At 32.7% G+C, this 20231-nt stretch overlaps 1 protein-coding gene across 2 annotated transcripts in view; it reads left to right on the plus strand.

Annotated features, from left to right (window-relative positions):
- Positions 1-228: 228 nt before the first annotated feature.
- Positions 229-20231, plus strand: part of LOC146533401 (uncharacterized) — a 54727-nt gene continuing 34724 nt past the window's right edge. For both annotated transcript variants that reach the window (XM_085194461.1, XM_085194463.1), the window contains exon 1: positions 229-370. The gene's annotated coding sequence lies outside the window, so the exon portion shown is untranslated. The remainder of the gene's footprint in view (positions 371-20231) is intronic.

Genomic DNA, 20231 nt, shown 5'->3' on the forward strand with positions numbered 1-20231 from the left:
GTGCACCGGAACCAAATAAAAGCGATGTGATTTCAATACAAATCTATACAATTATTTATTTGTATTTTACTGTATTTGCCTTTTAAATGTGATATGTATATCGCAAAATTATATAATTGATTCAAATTTGGTTCTTATTGCTACTGGATTGTGGATGATTATCCCGTTGTGTTCCTGATAAGCTTTTCTCCCCATCTCATAATAACATCCTTCGCCAGTCGACTCTGAAACGCGGTGGAGGATAGACGTATCGCGGAAGCCTCTATTGATATATTGTGACAATTATAGTTGTTTTAAGTGAAAATTCTATTAAATTTACCATAAAAGTTAATATTTGTACCCCTGAGCGGAGGAATTTCCTTTTGTAACGGTGAGTTTCGAAGTTTTTACATAATACCTGTTGATTTGGAGTTTAAGTCATAAAGATTATGGTATGGACTGAAATACCAAATTATGTGATAAAGTATGACTTTCAATGGCAGAATTCCATCAATCCTGCGGTGTACCATCGATCCGCTTTCAATTTAAGCGTGTGAGACAAATCTGTGGCGTGGATAGTTTTCCATCGAAATGCATGGATTTTTTCCTTTATAGAATAATGTTTATATTTTGTAAATTTCATCTGGCTGGTCTAGATGAGCCATAGTTTCATACTTTCAAATCCTAACTTTATAATTGCTGAAGATACTATAAACTTAAATTTTGTGGCGGTATGTTTAATTGTTTATTCATATACTAGGAGATGTCTGCAATTATATTCGCTTAAACTTTTAACCTTACCTCCCGTTACCAATAATCGCTAATTAGAAATTGGTTGTAAACAAAAATTTTAATTAATTTTCACATAAATTTTCCCTTTAGTCCACTCCATAAGCCGTCGAAGAGATGAATTTCGTAAACTTTGTTTTTTAAGCTTCAGACTGTATTCCGCACATAGCAGGGTAGGCAGAGGGAACCTCGAAACCTAGTGTTATGATCCGTTCCGCATCTTCCACCAAATACTGAAGCCGTTTAGTGTTGAGTGGCGGAATTCAACGTCACGCTTTGCCTCGTTACCCGAGCAAGGAAATAAAAATATTAAATATTTCATTTCCTCGAGTGGGAATCGAACTCACTACCTGAACCGTTTACAACAGAATCTGTTCGAATCTATTATGTCATAAGCAGTCTTCCTGTGAAATTTCATGTCCATAACACAAATAGTTTTCGAGATTTCGTGATTAATAATTAAATAACTTATGAACTTTATATATATTGTATATATTATATAAGTCAAATTCCTATTGCTAAAATTACTGGTAGAAAAGATATAAGCAATTCGTTACTGTACACTCAATAGCTATTGCGGTGTTGAGTTCCGCTACTCAACACGCAATGCCTACGGAATTCAGCGGAAGGGAAGTGTCTTAATGAGAACAGAGTGTCTTAACACTAGCTTCCTAATTCCCCTCTGCCTAAATAAAAAAATCTAATAGATTCCCAATTTACGCGATTGGTATATAAAAGGTATAAGTAATTCGTTAGAGTGTACACTCAATATCCAAACCAATATTTACATGGTGCTTATTAATCTACGCAGTAATGGACGAACGGTGTACCTACTCTGTTTTAAGGCAGATTACTATAATCATTTTATATTAATCTCAAATTTCGAGTAATGATATAATTAATGATACTTATTTATTATTGTTATATATTTAGTTTTTAGGATAAATTTTCATTCGCAAGAATACGATTTTTTAGTTGGTTTTATATATTTTTAAACACACGAGTACGCTGTGTCCCATCACTCAATATGCAATCTCTCCAGAATTCAACGGAAAGAGGAGAATGGAAGTGTCTTAATAAGAAAAAGAGTATCTTAACATTAGGTTCTCAGCTTCCCTCTGCTTACCCGTGCGGGATACAGCGTAAAGCTAGAAATTTATGAATTATTTAAAATATATAAACTATGTTAATATATCTTATTTTACATATTTCTACAATTTTTGGAACATATTTATTAACTCTATTTTTTATAATAGGTAGATAATGGTTTTAGAGATAGGCCCACTAATAACTTTGATACTTATTGTTATTAAACATGATAAAAACATTATTAGGTACCATAAGATAATCATGAGGTCATGGCGCAGGGCCACAAGTGAGTGATTGCACTGCGGTAGGTCGTGGGTCCGATTCCCATTCGAAATATTACTCATTTCCTATACTTAATTCGTCTTCAGAAATGAAAATGGGGAACAGAGGGTCTCGACACTAGGTTCCCTCTGCTTACCCTGCTAAAGTAATATAATAATTTTGCTAAATAGAAGTTACTAAGTGAATGATTTTCTACGGAACCGGGATAGAACGGGATTTTGTGTTTTGTAATCATACTAACGAACTATAAGTTTAAGTAACTCCTTTTTTCCTTAAAATATACGGAACCCTAAAAAATAAATGATATTGCCATAATATAATAAAAATTATTAAACACTTCCGTAAGCTAGAACGACTTTACATAAAACATACCTACGAATACCAATCAATATCCTTTTTTGTTTCATACATGTTGGGACATGTCCCAGCTTTACGTCCGGAGCGCGTTTCCGGCTTTAAAACGAAAGCAAAACGAAATAGAATTTGACTGTTAATTGAAATGGTCCGTACTTTCAGTACTAAAATGAAATAAGGTTATGCAATATTTTACATACTTTTTATGTAAACTCGTGTGTATATGCATATATTACCTTTAACTGCCTCGTAGAGCAGGGGCACAAGCGCGTGACAGTAAATGTAACAGGTTGTGGGTTCGATTTCCTCTCGATGAAATTAAATATTTAATATTTTCGTTTCTTCGCTCTGGCGATGAGGAAAAGCGCTACTTCGCGCGCTACTTGTGGGATACACCGTGAAACTGAGAGAAAAAACTGCATCTTTATTAGCTTAGTAAAATTCTTCGAATGTTTTCAAGTTCCATTTTTCAACATTTTTTATTGGTTGGTCGTGATATAATGTAATTTAGCCATTACATAACCTTCTTCGATACATTATATGAGCGTAGAACAGCTTTATTCTCTGAGTATAGAAGTATAGATATCTATATATTGGCAGTATAGATGTTCTAATATAACTTGTATTAGAAAACTTTTGATTACCTATTAACCGATTCGCATATACTAGTAGACTAACGTTTTCTATAAAATTGTATTTTATAGTCGCAATACAATGTATAATATGAGGCCAGGTGGTGGCGCCAGGGGTACAAGCGAGGGATTATAAAAGTGACAGGTTGTGAGTTCGATTCCCATTTGAGAAAATGAATTATTAAATAATTTCATTCCCCCGCACTGCACAGGTAACTAGGCAAAGGGTGGCGTAGAGTTCAGTCACTAACACGCAATGCCTACAGAATTCGGCGGAAAGTGGAGAACATGAACGTCTGAATGGAAATGGAGTGTCTTAACCCTAGGTTTCCAAGTTTCCCCTGCACATTCTACCATGTGCGGGATACAGCGTGAAGATAAAAAAAACCATAATTAAATTGTGGAAACTTTGTATGAATATCGTCTTGGATTAGATTTTGCAAAAAAAAAAAGAGAGAACCGAGAATAAATAAAATAATATCTTTTTAGCTCCAAAGCAGGAAAAGAGTGATTTGTTTGAGAGTTTTAGTATAGTTTTGTAAGTAAAATAATAGTAATATAACCTACAAAGGACGAAAAGAGAAAAAAGGGACTAGACTCGACTTGACTTTTAGTAAAGTTTTACTCCCAAAATTAAATATTTACTCACAATAATTTAAGATATTCGCCGAACATTTCTAAAGCCACGGCCTTCTGTTTGGTCATAAGAGAATGTTTCGCTCGTTAATATTTCAATCAATTCTTGAACATTAATCGAATGTAGTCAATGATGCTATTTTCATACACAATGAATGCGTAGATCGTGTACGGTGGGCGACAGAGATACGACAATCTGATAATAGCTCTTCAGTCTTATGATATAAGGATAATATTGCTTCTTATAGTCAAATCTGTTTGCATATCTGTACCACATATTAGTGCTGAATTTGGCGCAAATGTTTAGGTTCTATAGGTGTGAAATTGTTGTATATTTCAATTTTCATTTGTGTGATATGTGAAAAATCGATTTATTGATTGAATTAGTATATGGGTCATAATCAGAAAAGTGGACATTTTCGAATTCGTAACGTAACTGATAAGTAACAATACTGATAATGTTTGTTACGAAATTGATGACATAAGGCATTATACACAACAAAATAAGAATATTATATGAATAAAACTATTGTTGTTTTTATTTAATGAGACACAAATTAAAATTTTAAAGATTCAATCGTTGAATTAACAGATTATAAATGTAAGAAAACATAACAAAGTGACAATATTAACAATACAATAATGCTAGTTCGTAATAAACTTATATTTCTAGAGATCACAAAGTTAATGATAAAATTAAATCCACTTTAAAATATATCAAAATTTGAGTCGTTATCACTGGAATTAATTTTAATTCTTTGTAAGTGCTTATTCCGCATATCTTCATATTTAATAGGATTGGTCTGTTTAAGACGTTCTCTATATCTTTATTGTCTTTCAGCATTTGACATAGGAGCCATGACGGTTACTGAAAATAAAAAAATATGTATCAATAAGTATTTAATAATATTATATGTTTATTGTTTAGATCTTTAACAACGCTAGTACAGAACGTATTTGTTTTTAAATAAAAGCCTCACCCGCTTGAGCTGCATATTTATTAATTCACTATCTCCAGAGAAAAAAATAGTAATTACGAAATCACAACTAATTTCAGGAAGAATAAAAAAATGTTTTTAACTAAATCGGTTAAGCCGTTTCTGAGATAAGCGTGCACAAACACATTAGACAAACAAGCAAACAGGCAAAAAACTTAAAAATCATTATTTTTAGTTACTTTACGTTATCAAAAGTCACCAATTATTTTTTTCATATGCCAGCAATTTTTTTTTTATATACATATCTTCCGATGGTAACGTAATTATGAACTAGGCTTCATATTTTCTCAGTTTCGTTACGTAACGAAATGTAACAAAATTGAGAATGAAGTCTGAGAAATTCTAACCTTTTTAAATATTTGCTCATAAGCCACGTGTTGCATGTGCAAGCAATGAAGTTCGTTTTTGAGATTTTGTAAAAAGAAGCAAATAACATAAACAAGAAAACGAAATTATAGAATACTTACCAAAATAAAAGCCGTTTATAACCCTGAGATGTAATTTCACGCATTCCCTCTAAAACATTTGAACCCCTCAACTGCTGCGAAAAGACCACTTGTTGTAGCTACGATAGCATTGACTTTTACAATTATGGTGCCACAATAAAAACTAATATTAAATACCATTCAAAATAATTGCGTTCATATTTTAATTGTACGTTACTAGCCCTGAGTAACAAAAAGATAATATTTTGGGATAAATTTACTTAATTCATATATATTATTTATTAAATAATGTATCAATAATAATAAAATTTAATTTAATAAGTAAATTTATCTTAAATAGCAAAATATTTAAATTATCTTTAAAATTGTATTTTTAAAACGCATTCAAAGTAGCGGGACAAGAAAAGACACAAAATGTACACTTTTTCTGATTATGACCCATATACAAAAAAATAAGGCATAGTGCAATAAGGAAATGTAGGTTAGACGCGCCGGTTGCAGGTTCTCACTCAAGGAAATGTTTATGTCTGAATTATTTTGTAGTTAGCTCCACGCTATATATACATAGCAAGGTAGTGGGAAATTGGTAACCTAGTGTGAAGACACTCCGATCCCATTAAGACACTTTAGTTTTCCATTTTCCGCTGAATTCTGGAAGTATTGCGTGTTGAGTGAAAGGAACGTCGCGCTTTGCCACGACACCAGAGCGTAGAAATGGAAATATTAATTTAAATAAATATTCTTCTATAATATTTTCCGAGTCTCTCAATATCTCTCTTGTAAAATATGCTTATACCATTTTGGTGTTCCTCATATTATAATGTTCTCTTCAACAGTTCCCTCCGTTACAGTCACCGCATAGACGATTAGATTCACAGCTACACATCATGTGCACTTTGCTGTTTAGATTTCACGTACTAAATACTTCGTTAAGAATTAAAAAAAATATATTAGAACATGTTATGAACATAAGGCTATGTACAAAGAAGGGTCAGTAATTTGCTGCATCGGGTTATGTTTCTTGAAAAATATGGGTTGAAAAATCTTTTGAAAAGATTACATGAAAAAGAAAGTTTAGAGACTTCTTTAGCTTTTCACGCTGAAAAAATATATACAAGTATATTACTTACGCTTACCAACCAAAAGCCACGTTTTGTCTTACGAGGAAGTGAAGTAATAGTTAATTCACTCAGTTTAAAATTTAAAATTTCCCTGATTAACATTCCCAGATAAATCAAAATAACAAACATTTTGCAAAACTGCCTTGTGCTTTTAGCATAGAAAATGCTAGCGTGAGACCAAAAAGTATTGACATGAAAATATTTACTTACGTGTTGATTGAGGACCGCTACGTTGCAACTCGTACTACGTAATATATGCATATCGGGGTAGTTACCCCTGGCATTTTGAACACCGCTCTCCCCTACTACATAACCGTTTCAGTAGAAATAAAAAGGTCCTTCATGAATTCCACAATTTGGCACAATTGTAACTAAGAGCTGAAGAAGGTAAACAGAGCGAAGTCATCATTCCTAGAAACCTTTATTCATAACTTACCAAGCTTTTCAGGTTTACCGCTAATACCACAACCAATATTCGATTGTAATCCGATAAACTAATTTACTTTGAATTTCTCTAGAATAAGTGTTAATTTTCCGGCCATGGAGTCCTCAGACGTGCCTTTTTCTAATTTTGGGGGAAAAGATTTCAATTGGATTCCTAATAATGATGTCTTTTATAAAATAAAGTAATGAACGATTGTGGAAAGGAAAATTGAAAGGTGCTTCAATATTAAGTAATAAATTTATGTTATTACAAAATAAAAATCGTTATTGATTTTTACGTTATAATATGAAATTAATTAAATGTTTCGTTACTCTTAATTTAAAAACATTTTCGGTAGATGCTTGTTCTAAAATAAACTTTTGTCCTTTTAAATCTTTTATAGGTGTATATTTTTAGAAGGACTTACAGAAAATATTTAATTTTATTAAAGAAACATGTTTATAATTGGTGCCAACCATTATTAAGTTTTGCTTTTGCGGATAAATTAAAATCATTTAAGAATCGAGAAGGCTACGAGCACAAGTCTATATAGATGACAGGTTGTGGGTTGGATTTCCACTCGAGGAATTAAAATATTAAATATTTTCATTTCTTCACTTTGGAGTAGAGGCAAAACGAGGCCCCAGAATTTGGCGGATAGTGGGAAAAAGAAGTGTCTTAATGGGAACGAAGTGTTTTAACACTAGGTTCCCAGTTTCTCTCTACCTATCCTGCTATGTGCGGCATATAGCGTACATGCAAAAAATATATAAGGGTGCAATTAACTAAAATAACTTAAAAAACATATACTAATTGTAATAAATATGATAATGTAACTTTTCATAATATATTCGGACATCCATTACTAGAAAATCAGATGGACCGGTATCTATTCAATGGCAAAATCAATACATGCATACGTCCCACGCACTGCGATAACCGGGCCGGCCTCGCGTATACATGAATTTAACCAACGTAATAAAACTTGAGTCCTTTATTATAATATCATATAGGTTTAGCTTTAAAATAAGCTTTAAAGTTTTTTTTTGTCATATAATGGATATATCGATATCGATCGATAAATAAATCATATTTTTTGCAAATAGACGAAATCCAAAAATCGGGATTCATTCTTCAAACAAATAAATTTTAATAAATCTTGCAAAAGTCAAAGCCATGGCCGTTGTCATTTTCATTTCATTTATCTATATATATAAAAGGATTTGTCCTCACTGACTGAGGTAAGACGCGCGCACAGCCGTAACCACTGATGGTAGAAACGTGGAATTTGGACAGATGTTTACTTTCGTAATCTGGACATCCACTAAGAAGGGATTTTGAAAAATTTTAACCCTAAAGGGGTGAAATAGGGGTTGAAAGTTTGTATGGACATCGATTTTCATAAAATTTAAAAATGTAGATTTTTAAAAGTATTTCATTGAACACGTGTTTCATCGTTTTCTAGAATTGTCCCCTTAAGGGTGCATATAAGGGGTAGAAAGTTTAAATCTTTAAGTCGCTACCAATTTTTATGAATTTAGACTCTTAAAAACATTTCATTGAACTCATGTTTTATGGCTTATTAGAATTCACTCCCAAAATACGCAAGCGAAGCTGCGCGCGTCCGCTAGTTTAGATATAAAAGAACCTTGACCTTGACTATTAAGAAAATAGTCAACGTTTTCCTTTGTCACTTTTTAAGGAGAACGAATAGATTTATCCTTAAAATGGTTTTTCTCGACTGCTAAGGGAGGGTTATGTTTTTTGTATAAGTACTTTAACTCAACGAATTCTCAAAACTCCAAGGAATTAAATATTTTTTAAATGGTTTTAATTAGTGAATCAATTTTACATTTTTAAATATAAATTGTTATTAAAAAAAAAAAACATTTTAAAAATATAAAAAAACCACTCTTCCGAGGACGGGACAAGGGTCCAAGCCATCGGTGGCTAAGGGGGTTATTATTAAGGCCGTAGTCGCAAAGTAGGACAGAGTTGAGTTCCGCTATTTACAAGGATAGGTTTCTAAAAATTGGGCGAAAAGTGGGGAAAGATACTCCATCTTAACTCTAGAATCCCTATGCCTATCCTGCTTTTGGCAGGATGTAAAGCTTATTTTAAGAAAAAAAAAGTTTGATAACTCCAATTTTTTGTCCAAAATCTATATAGTTTTTTTTTTCAGTTCCCGCACGCAGAGAGAACCTAGTGTCAAGACACTCCATTCCCCACTTTCTGCCGAATTCTGGAGGCATCGCGTGTTGAGGGGCAGAACTCAACGCCGCGCTTTTGCCTCGATGCCAGAGCGAAGAAATGGAAATATAAACGTAAATAAATATTTCACATCCTCGGGTGGGAATTGAACCCAACACCGTCGTGTTACAGTCACATCCGGCCTGCAGTGCCGCCACGACAGCCTAGATTTTTTTATATACCAGTAATGTAAATTTAAATTCTACCTAGTTATCATCAAATTAGATCAGCTTTTAAACCAGGAACGGAAGACTTCATTATGCAAGTACTATCATCAAGTGTTTCACTTTGGTATAGTGTTAAAAGGCATAATTTAATCGATTTATAATAGGCTCGTTAATTATTCATAAGCTATAAGCCATAATCCGAAAGGCAAAACCTGAAGGTTTAAAGGCTTAATCTGAAGACTTCCAATCACTTATTTAAGCTCCACCCACGTTTTAATAGTAATAAAATTGTTAAAAATATTCTAAACACCTACATACATTGCAGAGCTAGCAGTTTCTGCATGGTTTTGTTTTCTTCTTATTTTATTTAATATGATTTAGAAAAAATCTTTTGGTTATTTTAGTATGGTAATCTATATTATTATATACATACTTAACAAATTGTTATTAAAATTATCGTATTTAATAGAAAAATGTTTAGTAATCTCCGTCGCGGTTTTTCTTATGTAATCCATCCAATTCCGGGATAAAAAGTATACGTTGCTCTATAACTCCATCTATCAGTCTGTGAAAGTCTTATAAAAATCTTTTCAGCCGCTCCAGAGATCCCCTACAAACAGAAAGACAGACAGGCTAAAATACAAAATGAAATTTAAAAACCTGTCAAGTGCTATTCGGACTCGCCCACATAAATTTAAATGTACTCACATGGTTTGTGGTTTTGATTCTCATTTGAAACAAATTATTTCTCTTTCATCGCACTGGAAACAAGTCAAAAGGCAGCGTTGAGGTCCGCTACTCTACAATTTAAAAAACTGAGAATAAACTAAAAAGAAATATGTGCCTCAAAAATAAATTCCTCCCTAGCCTACCCTGTTACATGCGGGATTTAGCGCCATACTAAACAATAATCTTTTTTTGCATTATAGTATATTATACCTATAAATATTTTTCTTAACGAAATTCGTAAGAATTTTCACAATAGAAGAGACAACGTTAATGGTGTAGAAAAGCCTGAAGACAGGAGATAAACGAATATTGTGGAAAAGCTGAACACGCTTTGTAATTCAAAAGAAGGCGTATTTTAAATATTGGTAACAGGTTTTTAGGTTACCACAAAGTTGGAGATTGTATGGATATTTGTGTTTTATTTCTTAAGCTTGTGGTTTGAGTTTCAATATTTGAATAAAATAAAACTTAACTTTGTTTTTTTAATATATATTTTTTATTTTTTGTGTTAATTGCTATTTCCTAGAGTATGAAGTGATAAATCACTACGTTTTCTATCAACATTGTATTCGCAGGTGGTATTAAAAGGTCCCTTTTTTATTTTTATTGCTAGTGGTAGAGTTTCGCTTGTGGCTTTTAAAATTACTCATATTCGTTATATGTCGGTTAGTAAGCGCACATAATATTTTTATATTGACATAGTATTACAAATATATGATATTTTCAATTATAATTAAATCTTAATTTGTAGGCTTAATTGGTGTCTTGTCTTAATGTCACTATTAATGAAAAACGCATTAAAATCTATTTTATAATCTTAAAAATTATATATACCTCGCTAGAAGCGAAAAAAGAAAAGAAAAAAAATGTTACTAATTTGATCTCATTTTATAAACGAGTAAATATTTAAACGAATCTAGTATTTATTTATTTTCAATTGTATTTAAGGCTATTTTTAGTTCAGATTTCAGAGTACAGGTTAGCCTACAGCCTACAGGAACGTGTACACCCACAGCGCTACGTGGGTGCATTATAAAATATTTATCTATCTATTGTGAACATTTTATAGGTTTATTTGTAGAATATAAAGCTTATTTATTAAACTATTACATATCAATATTTTTGCACTATGTAACTGGTAGTAGGTGAAGGGAATCTAGAGTTAAAACACTCCGTTTTCCACGCACTATCTAATTTTCGTTTATTGATTAATACACGCCTTATTAATAAGGTCTAAGTAATATATCAATTGGTCAATTCATAGAATTTTAACTTTGTCTCAAAAGTTTTGGAACATAACCAAAAAGTTTATATGAAATTTATGAGTAAAAAGAATAGTAATTTATATATTTCATGGATGAAATAAGAGGATTTCAATGTGAATATGAGATTTACTGTCACAAAGAGACCATTTTCCTTATCGAAATCGTGTCAAAATTGCGTATTCAACACGACAATAGCAATGGCTTTAACGTTGCTATCAATAGTGTGCCTTACAATCTGCTTCAATTATTTCATTTGCAAATACGATATTTTTGACTTTTCCTGGATCAAGATCAAACTTTCAGTTAAGTATGTTATTTGTTATGTGATAGCGTCTGACCGTAAGTTTCAATTCAAAAAATGCTTTAATTTTTCTTCAAAATAGTAAGTTTGGTGTCCACATATTAACAAACTAGCCATCCGCACCGCTATGTCTTTGCATTTTAAATCTGTAATATCTTCGAAAATATTATATAACATATTTCCCGTTCCCATAGGAATTTCAAAAAATCTTTTTAATATTTCCCCCACACTCAATCTCACGTTAACCTATCAACGTGCTGAATTTCTACTTTCTATGTTGAAAAAGAAAACTCTATTTTCTCCTTTTTAGAGCGCTTAAATAAAAACTCTTAAAAAAGAGTGTAGCTACACTGAAAAGAGCATCAGTGATTTTTAACATAAAATAAATCTCCAGATCAACATTCATAAATCTTAAAAGCAATAACTAGTAAATTATCCATTTAATAATCTTATTTAGATTGGTTTGACTTTTAGAAATATTCTCTTCGTAGCTTTGATAAAACTAAACGAACCATTTACAGAAAATCTTTATCTTAACCTTTGACAACTTAATTAGTTAAAGTCCAATGGCGCTTATTGAATTAAACATTTATTAGAAGTTGGAAATTTTCAGTGGTCTCGTTTTGACTGTGGTACGGGAAAGTTTGAGGATGTAGGCGGCCTTTGTTGAATTATCAAATGTATTGCTAAATTAGCTGTTATCGTCATTTTGATCTTTGATCTTGATTAATATTTTTTTTTGCAAAATAGATATGTGTATTTTTGGTTGAGTGGTTTTTGACACTACTGACATTTTTATATAAATTGACGATTCAAAAGTATTTAAAAGTAAGCGCGGCGTTGAGTTCCGCCACTCAACAGGTAATGCTTCCAGAATCCGGCGGAAAGTGGGAAAAGAAGTGTCTTAGAACTACATTCCCCCTGCCTACCCACCCAGCTGTGTGCGGGATACAGCGTGAAGCTGATTTATTGACAAAAGTACTTGCTGATTTATTGAAATATTTCCAGCTATGAAACGGATTTTAATGCAGTTTTCACTAATATATGGTTTCAAGAGTAACGCAAAATTTAATGCATTACTCTTGAATCTATCTATTAGTTTTACATATCTTACAAGAGTATATTATGAAGATTAGAGAATTGATTCTCGAAGAGTTACGGATTGAGAAGCGAAAGTTAACACCGAAATTTTTTCTTCATTATATATTTAAATATTTAATAGGAAAAATATAAAAGCAATATCTCTCTTTTTGTATTCAGAAGCGATAAGCTAAATATAAAAAAAACGAATAAAGTTGCCACTAAATAAAACTACGTAAATACTAAATGCAATATCTCGGATATAAATCAAGAGCGGTGTGACTTTGAAAGCTTATTATTGGTTTCGCTCCAACCAATCGATTGGTAAATAGAAAAATACATTATAATGAGTTTCATACCTCTCGGTTGATACCTCTCGTGGACTTTTTATGGTGGATTATTTTTATAGAACTTATTTTTCTTTTATATGTTTCTGACTATTTTCCGGTTTTTATATGTGAATAATATCTATCTGCTATCTCTACTATCTATCTGCTATCTACTGGTATCATTCTCTCTTGCCAAAAAATATAAGATAGCGATAGGCTGTAACAAGCTTAGGGGCCAGTCACTGCCAGTACTAGGTTCCTATATTCCTGGGTTCTGCCTATTCTGCTATATGTATAAAGCTTGGAGCTAAATAAAGCTTATAAGAATTTCGACTTTAACATTGTTGCCGTCAGTCAAGAAGAAAATAAAGATACTCAACCTCTGTCCAAAAAAGGAGTATTCGATAAGAGACGAAAATGTGTTTATGTAGTTTGGGCAAGTTGTAGAAACACTGTAAAAATATATGAATGGAATAAACATATATGATAGTAGGAAGTCTTTAAAAACTTTAACCTTTAACTTGTTGACTTTTCTTAAATAGGTCGCATAAAATTTATGAGAATTTCCTTTTTTTATTGAAGATTTATTTTCCGATTAAGATTAAAGCAATGATATAGTTACATAAAGATTTTAAAGCTCCGTCCAAATTGAATTTATAAAACTTAATTTATTAGAAGTAAACATTTAAAAAGGTTTTATCTTAGTTTCACTTAAACTTTACCTTACAATTACCTTACCTTATTTATTTTATCGTACCTTCTATAATACTGATGTAGTTGAAAATAATATATATATATTAATAAATATCAAACATACGTACATACATATGTTAAAACAGTATGTATAAATTTTCATGGAATATTTTCATACTAGAAGTGCATTAAGTATAGTGTTCATCATGACAATTCCACCACCCGCAGTTTTATTACGACCGCCGGGGGTTCATTGATTGGTAGACAGTTAAGGATATTATTAAACGACAATATAAAATATAGATATACATATATATATGTGTTCATATAAGTTTTTATATTTGCTACCAAATAAGTGGAGGATGTCGTGGCGCAGCGGCATAAGGGTGTGACTGTAATGCGACGGTTTCGAATTCAATCCCCACTCGAGGAAGTGAAATATTTATTTACGTTTTTCGTTTCGTCTTGGCAAAAGGAGTACACACCGCCCTCCAACCAGATGGACCGACGACCTTACGAAGACAGCAGGTAGCCGCTAGATACAAAGGGCGCAGGGCCGGACGGAGTGACGAGCACTAGGGGTGGCCTATGTGCCGCAATCGACGTTGAAAGGCTGATGGATGGATGGATGGATATTTCCATTTCTTCGCTCTGCTGTCGAGACAAAGCGCTGCGTTGAGTTGCGCTACTTAACACGCAATGCCACCAGAATTCGGCGGAAAGTGGGGAGCGATGTCTACCACAAGGCTTCCTCTACATTCGAGTCACAGAGTGAAGATGAAAAAATAATAAAGAAAAAATAACAGATTAATCTTACTTTACATTCACAATCAAGTAATTGAACAACATTAATTAAATGATACAGGTTAACAGTCGCCCCGGACGAATGTTTATTTTCTACTGAAATAAATTAATGGCAAGGCCTCAATTTACCGGCTGTAAAAACAAATAGCTGGCTCGTTACAATCGTTACTTTTTATTGGAAGTATTGGAAAACTCGTGTCAGTCATAAAACAATACGTACCTAGGAATTGTAATTTTCTATAAGAACGTTTAAATGCCAAGTTTTGTTTGGGTTCCTTGAGCGTGGTTTTGAATGAAGGTTAACAACTTCCTTTTATTATTGAATACTTTTGTTTTATTCGATGAGCGTGTAATACGATTTATCTCTTTTTATCGTCATTGTTACCATCATTGAGGCCGTTGCAATAATAGTTATAACGTCTAACTATAAATACGATGATAATGGGTTCAATTTCCACTCGAGTGAAAAGAGCAAGCCCGCCCTGAGTTCCGTCAGTCTCAAAACGAGTGGGGAACCTAGTGTTAAGATACTGTGCTAGTGCTAAGATATTTTTTTCATATAAAACATTTTCAAATTTTGTAAAAACTGTGATTTCAATGCAGATGTAATTCTCATCTGAAGTTTATTAGAAAACTTGCTTAATTTCAGATGGAAATGGGTCATAGGCAAGGTTTATTTCCTCAAGAGCCCGGGGGGGAAAGAAACTTGGAAAATTGTTATTTCGACCTATATGAACTTTTTGCGTTTCGCTTTTGTACGTTAAAAATGGCTTAACAATACTTGTGGCCGAATTTTTTTTTCATGCTATTTTATCTTTTATCGGGGATAGGGGAAGAGATTATGGTGTTAGGTTACGCTGTTTCTTTCTTTTGTCACTATAGTGACATAACGAGGTGAGTGGTGTAACTCAACGGCTGGCCGAGTTTTATTTAGGCAAGCAGGAGAAAAAAATATTTTAAATATAAATACGCCCTGAAATGCAGATTTAATTCACGACCATTCCTTGTACAATGTGCAAATTATTTTGGTACCTACATTTTAATTTGTGCTCCGACTAACGAAATCCGAAATAAAGTATTTAATATATTCGGCTGCTGATTTCGGCGGAAAGTAAGGCACGGAAGCATCTTAATGGGAACGGAGTGTTTTAACACTAGGTACCCAGTTTCTCTCTGCCTACCCTGCTATATACGGGATGCAGCGTGAACCTAAAAAAAAATATATTAACCATATAACATATAATATAAGCATGAAAAATAACAAAGCCAAACAATAAATATTGTTCTAAAATACCTGTCTTCATTTTTATCAACTTAATACGTCACACCAGGACAGATGAGCCGAGGTACTGTAATTAATTGAGCGTGCTTTGAACGCTACCCGCATCTGGGTCGCAGGGAAATGATTGAGGTTTGTGATTTAAGGGTATTTAATGGTAATTGTGAGGCCAGTCCTGGCGCAGTGGCACAGAGTGTGACTGTAAACCCAACTGGTTGTGGGTTCGATCCCCAGTCGAGGAGATTAAATACTTAATATTTTCATTTCTTCCTTTGGTGTCGAGCAGAGCAGGGCGTTAACTTCAGCTACTCAATAAGCAATGCCACTAGAATTCAGAGAAAAGTTTAAAGTGGCATGTCTTAACACTAGGTTTTCTCTGTCTACCCTGCTGTGTGCATAAAGCATGATGCTAATTTCATATTTCCATTTCTTCGCTCCGGTGTCGATGAAAAGCACGGTGTTTAGTTTCGCCACTCAACACGCAATCCCTCTAGAATTCGGAGGAAAGTGGAGAACGGAGTGTGTGAACACTAGCTAGGTTCCCTCTGCCTATCCGACTATATGCGGGATATAGCGAGAAGTTGATTTGATTTGATTTAATGGTAATTGTGAAACGTGCGAGTCAATGACAGTTTTACAGCTTGGAGTTATGGACGCCGTAATAACTTACTGTAATCCTTATCAGGTGTTCTCTAGTATGTACTTTAATAAATTAGAATCTGTTTCAGTATATATATTTAACTATAAAATTAAATAAATGTATTTTGTAAAAAATATAGGTATACTAGCGGACGCGCGCAGCTTCGCTTACGTATTTAGGGGTGAATTCTAATAAACCATGAAACATGTGTTCAATGAAATATTTTTAAGAGTCTATATTTCAAATTTTATAAAAATCGGTGGCGATTTAAGAATTTTTTCATACAAACTTTCAACTCCTTATTTGCACCCTTATGGAAAGAATTCTAGAAAACCATGAAACAAGTGTTCAATTAAATACTTTTAAGAGTCTGAATTTCAAATTTTATAAGAATCGGTGCCGATTTAAATTTTTTTTCCATACTAACTTTCAACCCCTATTTCACCCTTTTAGAGTTAAAATTTTTCAAAATCCCTTCTTAGTGGATGTCCAGATTACGTAAGTTAACATCTGTCCAAATTCCATGTTTCTACCATCAGCGGTCACGGCTGTGCGTGCGTCTTACCTCAGTCAGTAAGGACAAGTCCTTTTATATATATAGATAATATTTTAATTCACAGGGTAGGCAAAGGGAAGTTAGTGTTTAGACACTATGTATCTTTTAATGGCGGAATTTCACGCTGCACTCTGTATACCAGAATAGAACAAAAAAATATTATCCCGGATTGGAGATGGAACCCACAACCCACATCATTGGCATTGGCAAGATTTTAATAATTTAATAACTTTTGGACCAGGAATCGAATGCAAGAACGTTCCTCGCCCAGAAGTCTTAGTCACGTACGGCCTGGATAATTAAAATACATTATTTTAAGTTGTCTTAAAACTAAATTGGTTACTTCTTGGCATATATCTATAAACATAAATGGCTCACGCTCTAATTCTAAAGCATATTATTATAATTTAGTATCTACAAATCAATAATTTTATCGATAGATAGCGTTTGCATTTAATATTATACGAGTAGATAAATTGTGAAGACAGAGTATTATGTAACCACTAGTTATTGTTATTTTTATATAGAGACAAACTTTAGGATGTAAATAGTTCTTTCAATCTTTCGATATCGAATATTAATAGTAAAATTCACTGAGGTATTTATCTTTCTTTCGTTAAAATTCAAATTCAAAATATTCTTTATTCAAATAAATTTATAATAAGCACTTTTGAATCGTCGAATGAACATATGAACAAAAAGCTACCACCGGTTCGGAAGGCAGCTCTGCCGAAGCTCTCTGGCTCTGTTCGAATTCTATATAAATGATAATATTTAAGGAAAATACAAGAGTTATAACTGATGTCGTCATAGTGCAGGGACACAAGCGTGTGACAATAAACCCGACAGTTGTGAATTCGATTTCCTTTTAGAAAAATGAAATATTTCATCATAAAATAGTATATCGAGGCAAAACGCGGTGTTAAGTTCCATCACTCAACACGCATGCTCGTATATTATTATAGGTACCTACCTATATGAATATTATAGTTATGGTATATATAGGTACCTACCTATACGAATATTATAGTTATTTAGTTCATATTTGATAGTCCCATAAGAAATTTAAAAGAAAATACATAATAATTTCTTATGATAATTTCTCTAAGGCACGCAATACAGTAATTGGACACTGGATAAAGGAGTTCACCAGGTTATTTCTTTAATGGCCTTATATTTCTAGCACTTTAGTTTCGTCGTAAATGACCATTTAAGTATATTAAAGGTATACTAATGCATAGACCGTAGTGACTCAGTGCTTCCTATTGTAAAGACGAAGGTTATGGGTTCCTCAAACCTGTACTCGTTTTAATCAATATAATAATTTTAATAATTTTCAGTTCCTCGTTTATATGTACATATTTAATGGCTACATATACGATGGTTACAGTAATTCTACATTAGAAAAACTCCACTTAACTTGACGCTTAGAAAAATAGTAGAATATTTGATTTTAAATAACGCCAAGAAATATAATCAATCAGATCTCGTGTTTAGATATTAAGACAATTTGAAAAGCTTAGTTAAGGTTAGACGGACAGACAATCAGTCAATGTCGAAAGCAGTATCTAATGTGATTGTTTCTTTTAAATGATAAGTGCTATCTTATTTTCTATATGTGGGGCTCGCGACTCTGTTCGTGTAGGAAATGAGTTTTTTTTCTTATTTTCTTGTCGTTTTTAGAACTCTAGTATCCTATATCATATAGTAAGGCATCTTAATAAATCCGTAAATGCTCATTGCAAACAAGTAGTAAATATTCGTGGTTAGGTATGTATAGTTATGTAAGCAAGTAAGTTTTGGTTTTATCAACGTGATGAATTGATTTTTTGCAGCTTTAGACAGAGAGACTTAAAAGCCAACAGACTCCGTTCTCCGCTTTTTGCTTGAATTCAAGACAATGTCAATTCAGTGTCATTAATATGATGTAATTTAACCTATAGCCTTCCTCGGTAAATGAGCTAACTAGCACTAAAATACTTTTAGGATTTGAACCAATAGTTCCAGATATAAGCGGGTTTAAGCAAACAAACTATTTTGTATTTCTATATTGAATGACGATAAAGAACTATTTTCGAATCCACAAATAAATAACATGGATTTATACCAAATATTATTATTTTCAAGGACATTATTAGGTCTGTACTTCTCTTCAACTTGAATAACTAAATATTAATCAAAATGAGCTAGGAACGAAAAGGGTCTATATAGAGAATATGTAGGTAGGCATGTAGGTACGTAATCCGTCCTTAAACGTCCATCATTAAAACGAGATCAATATATTATAAGCAGCTCTAACCCTTTATACTAAAAATATATGTAGATATTAATAATACCTTTTACAATATGATAATTTATATACTCTGTTATATATAGAAACATACTTACAACAGCTCTTTTTTAATATTTTAATAATAGCTGGCTGCATCCTACGCGACGTTTATGGGTTCTTTTCCCACTCGGACGAAAGACTCGGGGAATTCTTCTCGAGGTCTTAGTCTGGTAAGGAAACAGAGCGCTGCGTAGAGTTCTGAACCTTACCATGCAATTTCTCGAAAATTGGGCAAAAAGTACTAAAGGACGAAAATTTGTTAACAATACGTTTCTCTTGCCAACCCTGTTACTAATTAAATATTTATAACATTTTGAAATTAAAAATCTTAACTAGTTCAGTAAAATTAAACTCACAAACACACAAATATCATAATTATATAGGCACTATATTCAAATATCATATTTTCAATAATTACGAAGACCAACAGATCAAATCACAGGCTTTAATAAAAACGTTAAATAAATGTCTGTACACTAACTTAATTATCAAGCCTGCATTGCTTAGAAAAAGCTCTTTGAATAGACATCGTATAATGAAACTGCTATCGCGGCATTAGCATACGTTTCAAATTAAAGTGCCCCAACGGCCAGGGGAAGTCGATCCCCCTTATTTACTTCTAACTCCTACTTTCAATGACCAATATAGACTATATTCTAATGTACTAAGGAACTTCGAACACGTTTTATATAAAACGATTTAGATATTTTATACAATTCCTTTGAAGTTGATTTCTGTTGCTTATGTCGGTGGAGGGCTCGAAAGACAAATTAGATCCGTTCTAACAGTTTGTGGGCATACGAGTATAAACAGAACGGTACGAGTATACAATTATATCTGTTAATTGATACATATCCAAATGTTTGAGTTGGTATATTATTAGATTACCAGCTATTATTACTTAAATATAAGCATAAGTCATCCCGTTAATAATTCAGGCCAGTCGTGGTGCAGAGGCACAAGCGTTTGACTGTAAACGTTGGTTGTGGGTTCGATTCTCACTTGAGGAAATTATTATTTTAATATTTTCATTTCTTTGCTCTGGTGTCGAGGCAA

Source organism: Heliconius melpomene, chromosome 12 (genome assembly GCF_056956725.1).
Source record: "Heliconius melpomene rosina isolate 202511_hmr_F chromosome 12, ASM5695672v1, whole genome shotgun sequence".
Classification (NCBI taxonomy): domain Eukaryota; kingdom Metazoa; phylum Arthropoda; class Insecta; order Lepidoptera; family Nymphalidae; genus Heliconius; species Heliconius melpomene.